Consider the following 17,069-nt stretch of genomic DNA (forward strand, 5'->3'; position numbering starts at 1 on the left):
TACACGCCTCTGGTCAGGTCTCGTCAACATCCGGAATTAGCAGAGGAGGAAATCATTTACTGCTGCCTCCCTGCCTGGTCCCTCCTGCTCCCAGTCCCCTGACTGGAAACCTCTAGGGCAAGGTTGTGACAGTCATATTTCAAGAACCTCATCTCCAAGTCCTCACACCTCTGGCATCTCTTTGCCACCTTCAACTCACCACTCTGTCCACTCCGTCTTTGCCTCCCTTCCTCAATCTCTGCCCCTGACTTTGCCACCTACAGTACTTGACATCTAAAATTGACTCCATACATCAAGACATCATATCTCACCAGACCCTCAGCACACCATCTTCTCCTTTGCCAGCCTACCCCTCCCCATCTATCTTACCAACTATGACTTCTTTTCACCCCGTATCTAGAGATGAAGTCCTGGCCCTCATCCGGTCTCCCCCCCTACCCCATGACCCTATTCCCTACCACCTCCTATGGTACCTCTCTACTTCTGTCTGTTCCCAGCTTGCCCACCTCAATCTCTCCCTCTCATCAGGCACTGTCCCTTCTGCATTCAAGCAAGCCCTTGTCTCCTCCATTCTTAAAAAAACATACCCTTGATCCTAACACTTTCTCCAACTACCGACCCATCGCTACTCCATTTTGCCTCCAAACTCCTTGAGCATATTGTTTACAACTACCTTGTAACCTTTTTTTCCCCCCAACTCCCTGCTTGACCCATTTCAGTATGACTTCCGTCCTCCACTGAAACTGTCCTGGTGAAAGTCATTAAATGACCTCCTCTCTGCCAAGTCCAAGACCCATTACTCTCTGCTCATTCTTCTCAACCTCTCTGCTGCTTTTGACCTAGTGGACCACCCTGTCCTCCTGCAAATCCTTCACTCTCTTGGTCTATGTGATATTGCCATCTCCTGTTTGTCCTCCTACCTCTCTGACTGCTCCTTCTTTGTTTCCTCTTATGGCTCTATTCTCCCCACTTCCACAGTAGGTGTCCACCAAGGTTCTGTTCTTTCACCATTCCTATTCTCCCTCTATACAGATGTGGGCACAGAAACAGACAAATCTCAGGTGCACAACTCCAAATTATTGATAATATATAAATGCAATAAAATTTTGCAATCAATAGAGGTTTTTAGCATAATCATGACCATATACTCTATAATCATGGCCGTATACTCTATACAGATGTGTCCTGCTACATCTTTGTTGTGTACGCGAGCAGATACACATACTGCGTTCGCACCCATGACTCCATAGCATTACATAGTGTGATCGCAGTGCGCGCCATAGCGTACGCTGCTGCGGGTAATCGCATGAAGCAATGCGTGCGCACCTACAGTCAGGTGCATAAATATTGGGACATTGACAGAATTTTCATATTTTGGCCTCTATTCACCACCACAATGGCTTTGAAATGAAACAAACAAGATGTGCTTTAACTGCAGACTTTCAGATTTAATTTGAGGGTAATTACATCCAAATCAGGTGAACGGTGTAGGAATTACAACGGTTTCTATATGTAACTCCCACTTTTTAAGGGGCCAAAAGTAATGGGACAAACTAAACAATCCTAAATCAGACTTTCACTTTTTAATACTTTGTTGCAAATCCTTTGCAGGCAATTACAGCCTGAAGTCTGGAATGCATAGACATCACCAGACGCTGGGTTTCATCCCTGGTGATGCTCTGCCAGGCCTCTACTGCAAATATATTCAGTTCCTGCTTGTTCTTGGGGCATTTTCCCTTCAGTTTTGTCTTCATCAAGTGAAATGCATGCTCAATCGGATTCAGGTCATGGGATTGACTTGGCCATTGCATAACATTCCACTTTTTAGCCTTAAAAAACTCTTTGGTTGCTTTTGCAGTATGCTTCGGGTCGTGGTCCATCTGCACTGTGAAGCACCGTCCAATGTGTTCTGAAGCATTTGACCGAATATGAGCATATAATATTGCCCGAAACACTTCAGAATTCATTCTGCTGCTTTTGTCAGCAGTCACATCATCAATAAATACAAGGGAACCAGTTCCATTGGTAGCCATATATGCCCACGCCATGACACTACCACCACTATGCTTCACTGATGAGGTGGTATGTTTTGGATCATGAGCAGTTCCTTTCCTTCTCCATACTCTTCTCTTCCCATCACTCTGGTACAAGTTGATCTTTGTCTCATCTGTCCATAGGATGTTGTTCCAGAACTGTAATGGCTTTTTTAAATGTTGTTTGGCAAACTCTAATCTGGTCTTCCTGTTTTTGTGGCTCACCAATGGTTTACATCTTGTGGTGAACCCTCTATATTCACTCTTGTGAAGTCTTCTCTTGATTGTTGACTTTGACACATATACACCTACCTCCTGCAGAGTGTTCTTGATTTGGCCAACTGTTGTGAAGGGGTTTTTCTTCACCAGGGAAATAATTCTTCTGTCATCCACCACAGTTGTTTTCCGTGGTCTTCCGGGTCTTTTGGTGTTGCTGAGCTCTCCGGTGCGTTCTTTCTTTTTAAGAATGTTCCAAACAGTTGATTTGGCCACACCTAATGTTTTTGCTATCTCTCTGATGGGTTTGTTTTGATTTTTCAGCCTAATGATGGCTTGCTTCACTGATAGTGACAGCTCTTTGGATCTCATATTGAGAGTTGACAGCAACTGACTCCAAATGCAAATGTCACACCTAGAATCAACTCCAGACCTTTTACCTGCTTAATTGATAATGAAATAATGAGGGAATAGCCCACACCTGTCCATGAAATAGCTTTTGAGTTATAGTCCCATTACTTTTGGCCCCTTAAAAAGTGGGAGGCACATATAGAAACCGTTGTAGTTCCTACACCGTTCACCCGATTTGGATTTAATTACCCTCAAATTAAATCTGAAAGTCTGCAGTTTAAGCACATCTTGTTTGTTTTATTTCAAAGCAATTGTGGTGGTGAATAGAGGCCAAAATATTAAAATTCTGTCAATGTCCCAATATTTATGCACCTGACTGTATGTAGTGAGATCTGCAAGGATATAAGAGGACATGTGTACGTCCTCTTTAGGTGGGTTCATCAGCTCTTTTGGCTTCCAATATCATCTCTATGTTGATGATACTCAGATTTATTTTTCCTCTCCTGACCTATTCCCTCTCATCTCACTCGTATCTATAACTGTCTCTCTGCTTTCTCTTCCTGGATGTCCTAATGCTTTCTTAAACTTAACATGTCTAAGACTGAGCTGATCATCTTTCCACCCTCCCGCATAACCTCACAATTTCATTATCTATTGACAGCACAACTACCTCTTCTAGCCTCCAAGTGTGCTGACTTGGAGCTATCCTGACTCCTACCTCTCCTTCAAACCACGCATTCAGTACCTTTTGCAATACTGCCGTTTCCATCTCAAAAATATTTCCAGGATAAAACCCTTTCTCACCCTGGATGCTACTAAGACCCTCATCCATTAACTGGTCATCTCCAGACAGGACTACTGTAACCTCCTTCTATCTGGCCTCCCTGACTCCCAACTCACTCCACTTCAATCTGTCCTCAATGCTGCTGTCTGGCTCATCTTCCTCTCCAAACATACTATATTTGCCTCCCTTCTACAAACCCTACACTGGCTCCAATTCAGAACCCAATTCAAGCTTCTCACACAATCCTGTTCTGAAGCCCTCACACAATCCTGTTCTGTTTACATCTCTAACCTTATCTCCCTTCACACTCCTGCCCATCCTGTTCGCTTTGCAAATGAATGCTGCCTCTTCTGCCAACTGATGACTTCCTCCCATGACTGCCTCCAAGACTTTGTCTGAGCTGCTCCCTACCTCTGAAATTTTCTAACTATCAAACTCTCCACCTCTCTACAAAATTTAAAATGGGCTCTCAAGATCCCATTCTTCAAAGCCAGGCATCCATCTCTCCTCCTAACACTCTGTCCCATGCTCACTGTCTACCCCATCTGTGTCACCCCTGTCTGTCTGTACTTCTCCATTAGAATATAAGCTCTCACAAGCAGGGCCCCCTCTTCCCCCAAGTGCTATTCCTTCCCTTACTTACACTATCTACTCTATACTCCTTACAATGGCACCTAACTCTTGACTTCTGCCACCCTGCTACTTATTTGAGTGTTATGACCGTTGTTGTAGCAATGTTTATATACCATGTACTTGTCCTGCATTGTCTTGTACTTCAAGTCACTATTCTCTTCTTCTGCTCAACTGTTTATGTACTTTGTTAGGTGCTGTGGAACCCTTGTGGTGTCAAATAATAAAAGGATAATAATATCCAAGTTTGAGCACAGGCAACTTAATTAGTACCTCAGTCAATTTGATTTAACCATCTGTTCTCAAGCATGGACATGATCAAAACCTGAACTGTAACAGCTGAATTTGAGAGTATGTAGTTATGTGACCGGCGGCCGCAATCCCGACGACAGAATGGCGTGTAGGGATTCATAATAGGCGTTGAGATACTGACACCTATCACACCTATCATAATCCCGACGCCGAAATCCAGGATGACGCGGGCCCGAATGAAGTAAGTCTGGGGCGCCTGTCTTCTTAGCCGCGGGGGGGGGAGAGGTTTAGGGCACTCCGGGGGGATTTAGGATTAGGCACCTCCCAGGGAGGGTTAGGATTATGCTAGGGGAAGGGGGGATTAGGGTTAGGCGCCACTGGGGGGAGGTTATGGTTAGGCATTTCCCTGGGTGGTTAGGTTTAGGCACCCCTGGGGGGAGGTTAGGGTAAGGCACCCCTAAGGGAGGGTTAGGTTACTTACGTGCCGCTGTCTGGATTTCCTACCTTCAGGAAGCCACTGTCGGGATTTGAACAGCCGCTGGCATTTCAATCCCATCCCGACTTTTGAGAACCTCTGCCCTAAACTACTGAACTTGCACCATAACTATTTTATTTTGCACAAAACTGACCCTCGCTCTCATGTGACCTTGTTGCTGAATCAGTCTTCCCTTTCATTTATTTATTTATTTATTTGCTGTGGGTGTCATGCAGAATTGGACAGAATTTGCATCTAAAATGCAAAGTGCACCTAGAAATAAGGCACAGTTTGAACAGCTTAATGAGCAGGTTTTATCATGTGTGTCCAGGTCAGCACGAGTAGCATATTCTCCTGCTTTTATTCTGGAGAGAACAGTTTATGCTAGGAAATATGGCTACACAGAGGTAGTAGCAATTGCCAGGTACAGTACAGAGTATAGTACATGTCTGGACAGTGGTTTTACGGAATGGGTATGTAATGCCGGCTGTCGGGATGCCTCCTGTCAGAATACCGACAGCAGCATCCCGATGGTTGAACTTGCCCTCCCCCCGAACCCTAAACCTTCCTTTTTGTAACCTAACCCTCCCCATTAGTGCCTAAACCTAACCCTCCCCCTTAGTGCCTAACTCAAACCCTCCCATAAGTGGTGCCTAACCCCCCCCCCCCCCACAAATCTAAACCTAACCCCGTTACCCTCTCTAAACCTAACCCTCCCCCCAGTGGCTAACGCTAAGGGCGCCCCGGATTTACCTCGTTCGGTTTGGCGTTCCGGCATCAGGATTAAGATAGGCGTCGCTATTATGACACCTATCTTAAGTCCCTTGTCGGGATTCAGCCGTCGGTATGGAGAATGGCGGCATCACAACTACATGTCGTTTGTACGAGGGTGGTTCAATAAATAAGGTAACAAGAACTTTCATTGCGTAACTTTATGCGTGCGAACTGTGTATCTGCAAGGAAGTACAGAGCCAGGAACAGGACTGGTAAGTAACACGTAGCGCCATCCTCATAACAAAGCACCAGCCTCATAATGCTTCGATGCCATAACTGTGTGACAACATTATTTGCACAGGCTGAAGGTGCAGCTTCACAAATCTCTGATTTGACCATGGTCAGTCTTTTGATACATCTAGAGAAGTGGTAATATCCCCTTTTTCACAAAAAAAAGGGTTGTCACCTTTTGATAAATGAACCCCCACAAATCCCAACACATCCTTATCGTTTACCGGCAGATAGAATAGCCCAGAGATCTCAGAATTTGTGGTGTTTAAGAGTGAATCTATTAATAGAGGCTCTTATTACTTCTATTGTGGAGATCAGACTAAACCTTGGCTTTGAACTCATGAATAGATGGGAGATTTAACTTTTTCTGGCTACGCAGCAGCATGTAATTAAGCAAAGAAAAGCTGAAGTACAGTAAGGCTTCAATCACTGGTTTAGTAGAGCCTGCCAGGGGTCTAGATGCAAGGTTTATTTGATAAGGGAGAAAATGTCTGACTATATATTTTTAATACAAGGACATGTCCACCACATATATGAAGTGTCACCCATTGCTCCACCTCTTACCTTAATTTATTAACATGTTTAACATGTTTTAATTAAAAGCACACACATACATACTACCACGCAGCACTTTACTGAGAATATTGAAGTCTTTCAGATCAATTCCTGTCCCAGTGGAGCTTACAATCTATATGAGCCTGATTCAGAGATGGACGCTGTTATCATCGCCACTGCAACTATGGACACAGCAGTGATGCTAAAAAATGCTAATGCAGCAGGAGGCGCCTGATGTCTGATAACAAAAGACGCCTCCTGCCAGCGCTGCATCGAAGATCACCATCATCATCAGATCACCATCATCGCCCATCTGAGTAAGCTGAAGCTGGGCAACAGAGATGTTCAACCGGGGCCAGGAAACCTGCGTTGGAAGACGTAGATCCTGGCCCCGGCATGCCTACAAAACGGTGGCGACATGACACCATTTTGAAAAAGAGCCCCGTTGCATTCTGCACATGCGCATAACGGTTCATGCGCATCCCCGGTCCCCCCGCCATCGGAAATGTATGCAAACCCAATGAGGGACTGCGCAACTTTCCGTAGAAACTAATTTACTTACTTGTACTGTATATTTTTGTCACGTGGGAGGAAAACGCAGCACCCAGAAGAAACCCATGCAAACACGTGGAGAACATACAAACTCTGCACAGATAGACTCTTAGGAATTTAACTCAGACCTGTGAGGCAGTAATGCGAACCACTACTCCAATTGTGCTTCACCATGTAACCATCACGCTAACTATACTGCCCTTCACTGGAAAAATATGATGACGTTTCATAGAAGTGAGGTACCATTTCATTAAAAATATAAACTAATTAAGTCACCTGTGCTCAAGTATGGATATATTTAAAACCTGGACTGTAATGGTGGAGTTTGGGAACCTCTGGTCTAGGTGGTTATGACAAAATTCCTCTTTTTGTGGAATATCGCAGAAATCTATAAGATCTTGGAAGAATGATATTCTGTGTGTGAGAAGGTAATTTGAAGTGTTACATTTACTAGACAAAAAGGGCCTTTATTTTAGAAGGCAACAGAGCGTCCCAAATTCTCAGTAATCATTTTATTAAAACATTAGGGTGACAAAACTCTAACCTACTATGTCTAGTACAGGCAAAAGAGTATATTTGTTCACTACTAATTTAACTACTTGACAGGCTAATATTTTTTTTTTACAAAACTTTATTAAAAATTTGTTATTTTTTAGGAATTAATTAGTTTAAGAACTTCTGTGTAAGACTTATGTGACACATTTTTTTTTTTTAACAAATCTTCATAATTTTTTTCTGTATGATATATTTGGAAACAATACAGCACAAACGTACATTTTTATGAATTAATAAAAATGTTAAAAACTTTAAAACTTACATAAAAGGTATTTAGCACAAAGTTAATAACAAAGCTTTTACTGTATGATATATTTTGAAATACATTGCAGCACAGTCCAATATCACACTCTGCAGTACTATATTTTCTTTGCAAAATTGCTTGCACTTTCATATATTTAGAAACAACACATTTTCTTGCTGGATCATCTCTCTTCTTTGTTAGAGAAACAAATTCTGCGAATTGCCTCTTTGTTAGCCATAAAGGGTTTGTGCTCAGGGTCGGTGCTACTATTAGGCAGGTTTAGGCGGGTTGCCTAGGGGTGCCGGCCACTGCAAGGCGCCACTGAGCCGACAAAAAAAAGAAAGACATCTCTTTCAGTCCAGGCTGGGTGACCTACTGATGACCAAGGCTGATGCAGGTGTCTGTGTGTGTGTTAATGAGTGCAGACAGAGTTAGTTTGTGTGTAGGGGTGGTGGTGGTTTCATTGAGTGCTGACAGGGTTAGTGTACAGTATGTGTGTGTAGGTTTAATGAGTGCTGGCAGGGTGAGGTGTGTGTGTGTGAGGGGGGGTTAATGGGTGCTGACATATAAATGGGCACAGATGTGTGGTGTAAATATATACTGGGGCATGGATGTGTAGCATAATGTATTGGGGCACAGCTGTATGGCAGATAAAGAATTTGGGGCACACTTGAGGCATATGTATTAGGGACAATGTATAGCATAATTCACGACTATTTGGCATACAATATATCTGGTGTACAGTTGTGTAGCATATGTATTGTAGCCATTGATATATAGCATGATTATGAACTGAGGATACAGCTGTGTATCATATAATGAATTTATGGCACAGATGTATGGCATATTGTGATGTGGATGCAGTGTTATGGGGCACAATATGATCTTGGGGCTCTGCTGTGTTGCATATTAGTTGGGGCATTTCTATATAGTATATTATGAGTTTGGGACACCACTGTGTGGCATAGTACTGGAGGGAGCAGTGGCGGTGGATGAAATGTTACCTAGGGCGCCCAGACACCTTGCACCAGCCCTGTTTGTGCTGGTTCCTGGTCAACCATATTTTGACATGGAGGCCTCTGCAGAATGGTTATTTTCAGTCAAAAACTCTGCTAACTTCATTTTAAATTGTAGATGGTTTTTGCCACCATTGTTTCTTATATAAATAAATAGCTTGGTTCAATAGGGAAGACTACAATATAAGAGCCAAGGGATGTAGCACGAGACAGGTTAGTAATAGGATGAAATGGGATGTAGTTAGGAAGCCGGCGGTCCAAATACTGACCGCCGGCTTCCCAACTGTGAAATCCCGGCATGGGACTAATAATAGGCGTCTAAATCCCGACACCTATCATCAGCCCCACGCCGAAATCCTGACGCCCGGCATACCGATTGTAGGTAAGCCGGGCGTCGGGACCGCTTAGCCACAGCGGGGGGAGGATTTGGATTAGGGACTCCAGTGGGGATTTAGGGTTAGACACCCCCCCGGGAGGTTTAGGCTAGGGAAAGGGGGGGTTAGGTTCAGGCACCACCGGGAGGAGTGTAGGTTTAGGCGCCCCCCCGGGAGAATTAGGTTTAGGGTGCGGGGAGGGGGGGTTAGATTTAGGCACCCCTGGGGGGAGGTTAGGGTTAGGCACTAGGGGTGGAGGTTAGGGTTAGGTACCCCAAAGGGAGGGTTAGGGTTAGGGGGGGAGAGGGTTAGCAATAGCCTACTTACCTTCCCCATCGGGTTCTTCAGGTCCGCCGGTGATTCATACCCATTCCGATTAAATAATGGCAATACTGAAACACATGGGGAGATACAGCAATGCTAATTTTGCAGTCAAACCTACGAAAATTATGTATTCAGAGGTTTGGCCGCTTACCGCATATGCACCAAGCCCCTGAATACATTCTGGGGCCTGGATGGGGTGGGAAACGCCAGCCCTATGGGCTTCTATTACCAACTCCCCCAGAGTGGGATCCAATCAGATCCCTTCCAGCACTTCTCATGGCAACTGCATCACTCGACGCATGTGCAGAAGGACTTTTGGGTCATATACCCAGAAGTCCTTCTACTGCAAAGGAAAGCTCTTACCAGGAAAACTGTCCTTTGTGATTTTTTTCAAGCATAAGGCATTATTAATAAACACTGTTATGCTTGCGAACAGTGGTGGGATTCAAAATTAAATGCGTTATTCATCTCGCCCACAATATAAGATATGCAATGTATGCAAGCAGCATGAAAACACACATGAAAACAGCCCAGTGTAATAATGTATTAACTTACTAATACATAATATAACTAAAGGTCTGAACTGTAGCTAATCTAATGATGGCTGATTTACTTCAGACTCCTTACCATCGATACTGTGCTGAAGGAAGAAATATACTGCACCACTTTGCTGAGACCATGTAAGATCTAAGATGGCAATCTCCTATCCTCTACCCATGCTGCATTTTGAAACTAACTAAGGAAGCCTATAAAGTCCAAACCTGGCTGCTATCAGGCTGACCTCTAGATGAAGCTTACACAGTCATAAATGCATATAAAAAACAATGCTGAAGTCACAACATTGCCAGAAACACAAACACAGGGATGCGGTGACTAGGTGTGAAGCCTAAAATTCTAGCAACAATCTCTTGTCAAGGTAGGGAATTATAGGTGCAGGATTCAAAACTGCCACCACAGTAATGTCATAAATCACTTGTCCGCAGGTATTGAATTCAAGAAAAGCCAGAGCCCCATCTCTATAGAGAACACAGCGCTGGGTATCAATGCTGATCATGAGGCAAACTGGTAGATCCTGTAACCTAAGCCCCAAGAGACAGCAGCAACTGACCCCCTAAATACTTGCTAAAGTCCTCAATGTCTGGCATTATCCCCCCCTTTTAACAGTTTGCTCAAAACACCACTTGTAAGGTATATTTACAAACTGTTTGTAAATGTAAAAGATCATGTGCATGGATATCACTGGCTTTTCCCCCAACTTCTTTCTTCTGGAGCGTAGCTCTTCTAGTCAACCAGAAACTGTAATGAACATCTAGAAATGTGTGATTTCAGTATCTCTACCAATTCAAATGCCTCTTGTTACTGCATATTCACAGAAGACAGAGGTTTTATTTTTGTTTATCAGAGTTAATTATATTAATAACAAGAGGCTTGAGTGGTGAAACATGGAGTACATTAGTAACTTTTTTGAATGGAGGAAGGTCAAGACGGTATTGGATAACCAACCATAATCTCCAGGCACTCATTTTGTGATAACTCTCCTCTTGCAATCTGCAAACAATTTATAATTATTAGACGTTTTAACAATATTTTTTTTTTACTTCTATCCAGGTGCAACGTAAAATCATGGACAACACTGTAGGTAGTAGGTACTGAAAAATAACCCAGAATTTCAGGAATAATAGGATGTCATTGATATATCTGTTATTAAGCTATCCATATAAGACTCCATTTTGTAACAAGATGGATGATCTGTGCCTGTAAAGTTATTCATAAGCTTTAAATTGCAGATTATAGACCTTGGCTTCAGCAGATGTGTTCTAACCAAGATAAGCTTATGCATAGAATATGTATTCTAAACTGTTATGCCTGTATCCCATAACTCCCATCCTAAGAATCCCCTTACTAACCTTGGAGAACAATAGATGTTTGTACTTACTGATACTATGCATATTACATTTTTGAGAACAACCTCCTTGTAAGAAACACTATAAGATTTGTGTACCTTTTGAATAATACAACAGAGATGCTTGAACACTGATAGGGTTTGGTCTTAGTGTTATTTCTCTGTCTATCAGCTGGTAAACCTTAGAAGAGATATCTCGATCAGGAGGTCTGACACACAATAATGAGCTTTGGCTGGTGATTACCCACAGAAGATTAATTACGATCTATCATCATATTGTACAAAGAAGGTGGAATGAGAAATGACCTCATAAAACAAATTATTACTAGCAAGCTCAGCCCATGGTAGAAGTTTTACCCAGTTATTTTGAGATGTAGAAAGAAAAATCCTGAGAAACTTCTCTAACTCTTGGTTCAATCGGTTGTCTGGTAATTTGACTGAGGGTGATAGGCTGAAATTCAGTTTGACATTGAAGCAAATAGACAGCGCTTCTTCAGAATTTTGAATTGAACTGTACTCCTCGGACTAATCTTATGAAATCTACTGTACTGTATGCAGTCAAACATTTCTTTAATAAAACGTGCAGCCACTTTGGAAGTCCTATAAAAGGTACAAAGCAAGATGACTAGGAAATTCCACCACAACGCAGATAGTGTGTCGGAGCCAAAAAAACCTGGCAGATCAATGATAAAATCTATTGATAAGTGAGACCAAGGACCCTCTGGAATAGCTAATGGATGCCAAGGACCCACAGAAGCCGTTCAGAGTACTTTGTGCTAGTCACAAGGAACATTCAGATATATAATCTTTAATATTAGCCCTTACCTACTTGATCATGGTGTGCCCTGAAAAGTGAGATTCATGTCCCCAATGAATGATATTGGAGTGCAACCTGGAAAAAAAGATTTGCAGGCCAATACAATATGGTTTCAGAATTGAATTAAGTTTGCTTCATTTTGTGAATCAAAAGCATAGATGACCATCTGCTTTTTTGTTCTGTTCCCCTGGTTGGAATGTAATTAGCAAATGAAACTGGACAAAAAACAGGGACCAGCGTAGATTTAGATAATGAGCAGATTGAAGGTATAGTATTTCCTATGATATGAAAGGTGTAAGTTTGATGTCCGGTAGCTACTTATCACCTACAGTACAACATATTTCTTCACAGCAGCATTGGCACTCTCGAGAGAAACAAAAAAACACATGGGTGGAATTTTTGAGAGAGAACTACCCCAACTCTTACAATAGTAAAATTAGTAAAATAGTAAAATTAAATATCTACATCAGGTTGATGTAAAATAGGAGCTGAAACAAAAGTGGATTTGAGTTGATGAGAAGCTTTTGTGGCCTGATAGAATGAAGATAGGTCATTCTATCAGGCTGAGCCCATTTGACAAAAGCACCTACAAATGTGTCCTTTCTGGAATGGGTATGTAATGCCGGCTATCGGGATGCCTCCTATCACAATACCGACAGCGGCATCCCGATGTTTGGTATCCCGACAGGGGTCGGGTAAGTACACTGACCATCCCCCTGCCTCCCCTAACCCTCCCTTCTTGTAGCCTAACCTTAACCCTCCCCACCCTGCACCCTAACCCTCCCCCTTAGTGCCCAAACCTAACCCCCCCAGTGGTGCCTGACCCTAACCCTCCCCCCTAGAGGTACCTAATCCTATCCTCCCCCCCAAAACCTAATGCTAACCTCTTGACCTTGATAAAGAGCTCCATAATTGCTCGAAACGCGTTGGTGGATCCTGCATGCTGCACTTATATTTGGACCAACCTGGGAGACGATCCTGCCTTCTTGGATAAAATCTTGTGGAGCCTATACAGGGCAATCCGGATTTACCCTGTATTTTGCAAACATCCTGTGGCTCCATATCTTCTGCTGGGTAGGATCCTCTCTCTTATTTCATGCATATTCAGCACCTACGTTATTAATCAGCACTTTGGACTTTGTGCAATATTACACAGGACTGTGTTTTATTACATTTCAGTACTTTATGAAATTACTCATTACTGTATAGCATCTTATCATCTGTGGATTTTATATGTTTTTACACATGTTGTTTATGTCACTAATAAAATGTTTATAATTTTATATATCTGAGTGCCAAGGAATTATCACTACCATTTTATTTACAACATTATATATTGTGGAATTTGGGAATTCCACATTGTGGTTAATTTCACCGGCAGACTCTGAGCATTTTTTGCTCTTAGAGGAGTTCTATATTATTATAGATCTAATGCTAACCCCGCTAACTGCCCTAAACATAACTCTCCCACACTGCGGCTAACAGGACGGGTGCCTCAAACTTACCACGTTCGGGCACACGTCCTCCTGGATTCCGGCGTCGGGATTAAGATAGGTGTTGGTATTTCGATGCCTATCTTAACTCCCTTGTCGGGATTTCAGCATTGGCATAGAGACTGGCAGCTGCGAGGCCGCCAGTCTCTTGACTACATTCCGTCCTTTCTTACTGTTGCTTCATTCATGCTTAATAACCCCTCTCGGCCCTCAGGTACTGTGCTGCTCGGTTACTCAAGGGACTTTCTCATTCAAAATATGCATCTTATTCGCATAAATAAAACTATTGGGAGCGACAAACTACATTGCTAGCTTGAACTGATCAGTTTGATGTGTCACATTTGTACATCTGTGTGCAATTAAGTCTGAATCATTGTAATAAAATATTTGATGCGCGTGGCTACAGATTTTTGTCACACCGAGTTCCATTGTGCTTCATCTGCGACTTTGTATGTGTGTAAAACCAATTCCTGTGTGTTTAAAGTTGCAGCGCAGCATCTCTAGTACACTACGAGGGGCCTTTTGCTGCATCTGTGATGCGTCTAAGATGCAAAATGTAAAAACCATTCTTTACACTACTTGAGGTCTCAGTCATGCCATGTGTCTAACGCCACATTGCTTGCAGACAATGAGGACACATCTGTAACTTATCTGGATTGATCTGCAAACCCTTACCTGACACAATATACCCTAACAATGGTAAGTGATTTTGTTTAAAAAGACATTTTTCCAAATTGCAGAATATTTGGTTTGCCCAAATGTGAGATAGTACTTTCACCACATGTTTTCTGTGTTCTTAGAGAGTCTGAAAATGAAAGTGTCATCTAAGTAGACTACCACAAAATGGTATAATATTGCATGAGCATTGCAATTGCCAAATGGAATGACCAAAAACTTAAAATGTCCATCTCTGTTATTAAATTCAGTTTTCACCTTTTTTGTTTCTGATCAGATTGTAGTAGAAGTTGTCAGCTCCTTTGATCATTTCAAACAATTATTGGATGAGTAGCAACAGTTAAAGCATTCAGACCACAATAGTCAATACATGTCTGTAAACCATTTCACAAAAAAGAATCCTGCACTGTCAGGAGAGTTGGCTTTTCTACAATGGCCTCTCTGAAAGACAATTTTCCAGGCATTAAGGACATTTATTACATGACACAATGACATGTCTCATTTCATCACAGTGTAATCATAATTTATTGTAGAGCCTTTTCTCTAGCTCTGCAGAAGTGATTCAAAATTTTCCAAATTGCCTAGGCTCATACAGCAGGAGAACAGGCATAGAAAAGTGAGGCATAGATTTGGAAGCAACTCCTCTAAAGGTTGAGCTTACTGGGTCTATTGCGTTAGTCAGTCTCCTGGTGGTGTTGAGCGGTCTCCAGGATCTCTCTCTGTCCAGAGGTTTGTGGGCTGGCATCTGGTCAGGCTGCAAGCGTATACTCCAGCCCCTTCTATTTGTGAACTCTGATCATGTGATCAGTTCTGCCAATTAACAAGCATCCTTCAGGTGGGCTATTTAAACTTGCTTGGCCTGCAGCTCAGTGCATCTTTTTCTTTCCCTCTGGGCTCTGATTTCTCTTGGATTCTGTGAGTCACCTAGTGTCCTGTATTGTCCCCATTGTCCCTGGATTATCCTCCTGTTTCCCATGCTTCTAGCTCGTTCTTATATCTTCACTCCTTCAATTTGCTTGCAGCATTGTGCCTCTCTGGGTACTTAATTACTTCTTCAGTTCAACAGTGCCTCGTGCTACTCTGTGACTCAGAGTATTACTACCACTTACCAGTCAACTCCAGTGCCTCATACCTCCACACTATCTGTCTTCTGCACAGGGCCATAACTAGGGTAGTGGGCGCTGTTTGGGCAGGGGGCGCTGTCAATTTTCCTGTGTATTATCATTCTCACTTGTAGCTTCCTCTTTTTTTATCCCCAGCATCTCCTGGCCTCCCCTATTTTTTCTCTGGTCCTTCCCCATGAGGCCATGGCCCTTTTTCAGGTGCACTATCTTATTACCCTATTTAAAAAATGGAAGGGGGAGGGCCAATGCTCTCTTTGGCACAGGGCACCAAAAAGTCTAGTTACGGCTCTGCTTCTGCATAACGGTCATATCTGGTGCTTTACCAGAAGACAGCAACCTATGGGGTTGCAGCAGCGAAGCCCAAGCCTATTAGTGTCAGCCTCGGGTGAAGATCTGCACCCAGCTAGACTCTGGGGAAGCAGCGCTAATCCTGCACTGACTGAATTGAATCCAACTATAGCTACGAGTCTGTGACAGTTTGGTAGGTATGACCTTGAAGCATACCTAGCTGTAACTTCTGCATGTAATGGGATTGTATCTGAACTGTGACCAATAGCAGAAACTTGGGATTTGTCCTATGTAGTAATCAACACAGTGCCTTGCTAGACATTAATGGTCATTTACTAATTATAAATTATGAATATATTTGGCATGTATAAATTACTTACATTCTTATTATCACTTTTTTGTTTCTCATAAATATAATAGCCAGAGTATTGACTTATTAAATGCATTAACCAATCTATGGCCAAGTAGTAGAGGCACTTAGAGGGAGGGGCGGGAGAGACGTAACCTTACCCCCATGGCATATCCTGTTGGATGAGGAATGTACTGTGCTGCCTCCAACCATTTAGCTGAACCGGCAGGCTCTATGACCAGCTGCACCTCAGGCTGAGGGTCTTACCTCCTTTGCGGATTAGTGACCTTAAGTGTGCATCCAATCCTGTATACCACCACAGCACTAGGGTTATACCACTGTGTCACCAGAAGCATAGACACTGTCATCACTTTGCACACTACAACGCCCAGCATACTTTTATTGCTCCAAACTGTCTTTGACCTGTTTAACCCTGTGTCCAAGTAATCTGGTACTATACCTGGTTAATAAACCTAAGAGCTGGTTAAATTGCTTCCTTTGTGGTCTAACCGCCACTCACACAACTGCGGCGCTACCCAGAACGCAACACCTAGGCCCAGAGTGCTACTCTACTAAACTCTGTTAACAGTATTGGTATGCCCCACAATAGCTAAGAGATTGAATAGAGATGTGGCCTGACAGTTTTAGTAAATGCTAATTGAATTACACTATTTGTACATAAGTGTCATAAATACAACAGAGAAAAGTATCTTCACAGTTATTAATACAAGTTACATTTCCATATAAAATGTAATTAAATACGAATTAAATACTAATTAAATACTAATTAATTTAATTGAAGAATAAAAAAATTAAAATGAAATTAAAACAAATTAATTAAAACATCTGTTGTTTTCTCCTTGATAATCTTCTGCAATAGTAATGTGAAGAGATGGATGCTATGTAACAGAATATAGCCACAATGTTAATAAACTAAGTAATATGGAGCTAGAGGGGTCAATGAACAATTAGCCAATAAGAGTTTGATAGATAGTGCTGCTAAGAGTCATCATCATTATTGCATATATTTTGACCAGCAATCTTAAGAAATTAG

Source organism: Taudactylus pleione, unplaced genomic scaffold (assembly GCF_031769625.1).
Source record: "Taudactylus pleione unplaced genomic scaffold, aTauple2 ptg000183l, whole genome shotgun sequence".
NCBI lineage: Eukaryota > Metazoa > Chordata > Amphibia > Anura > Myobatrachidae > Taudactylus > Taudactylus pleione.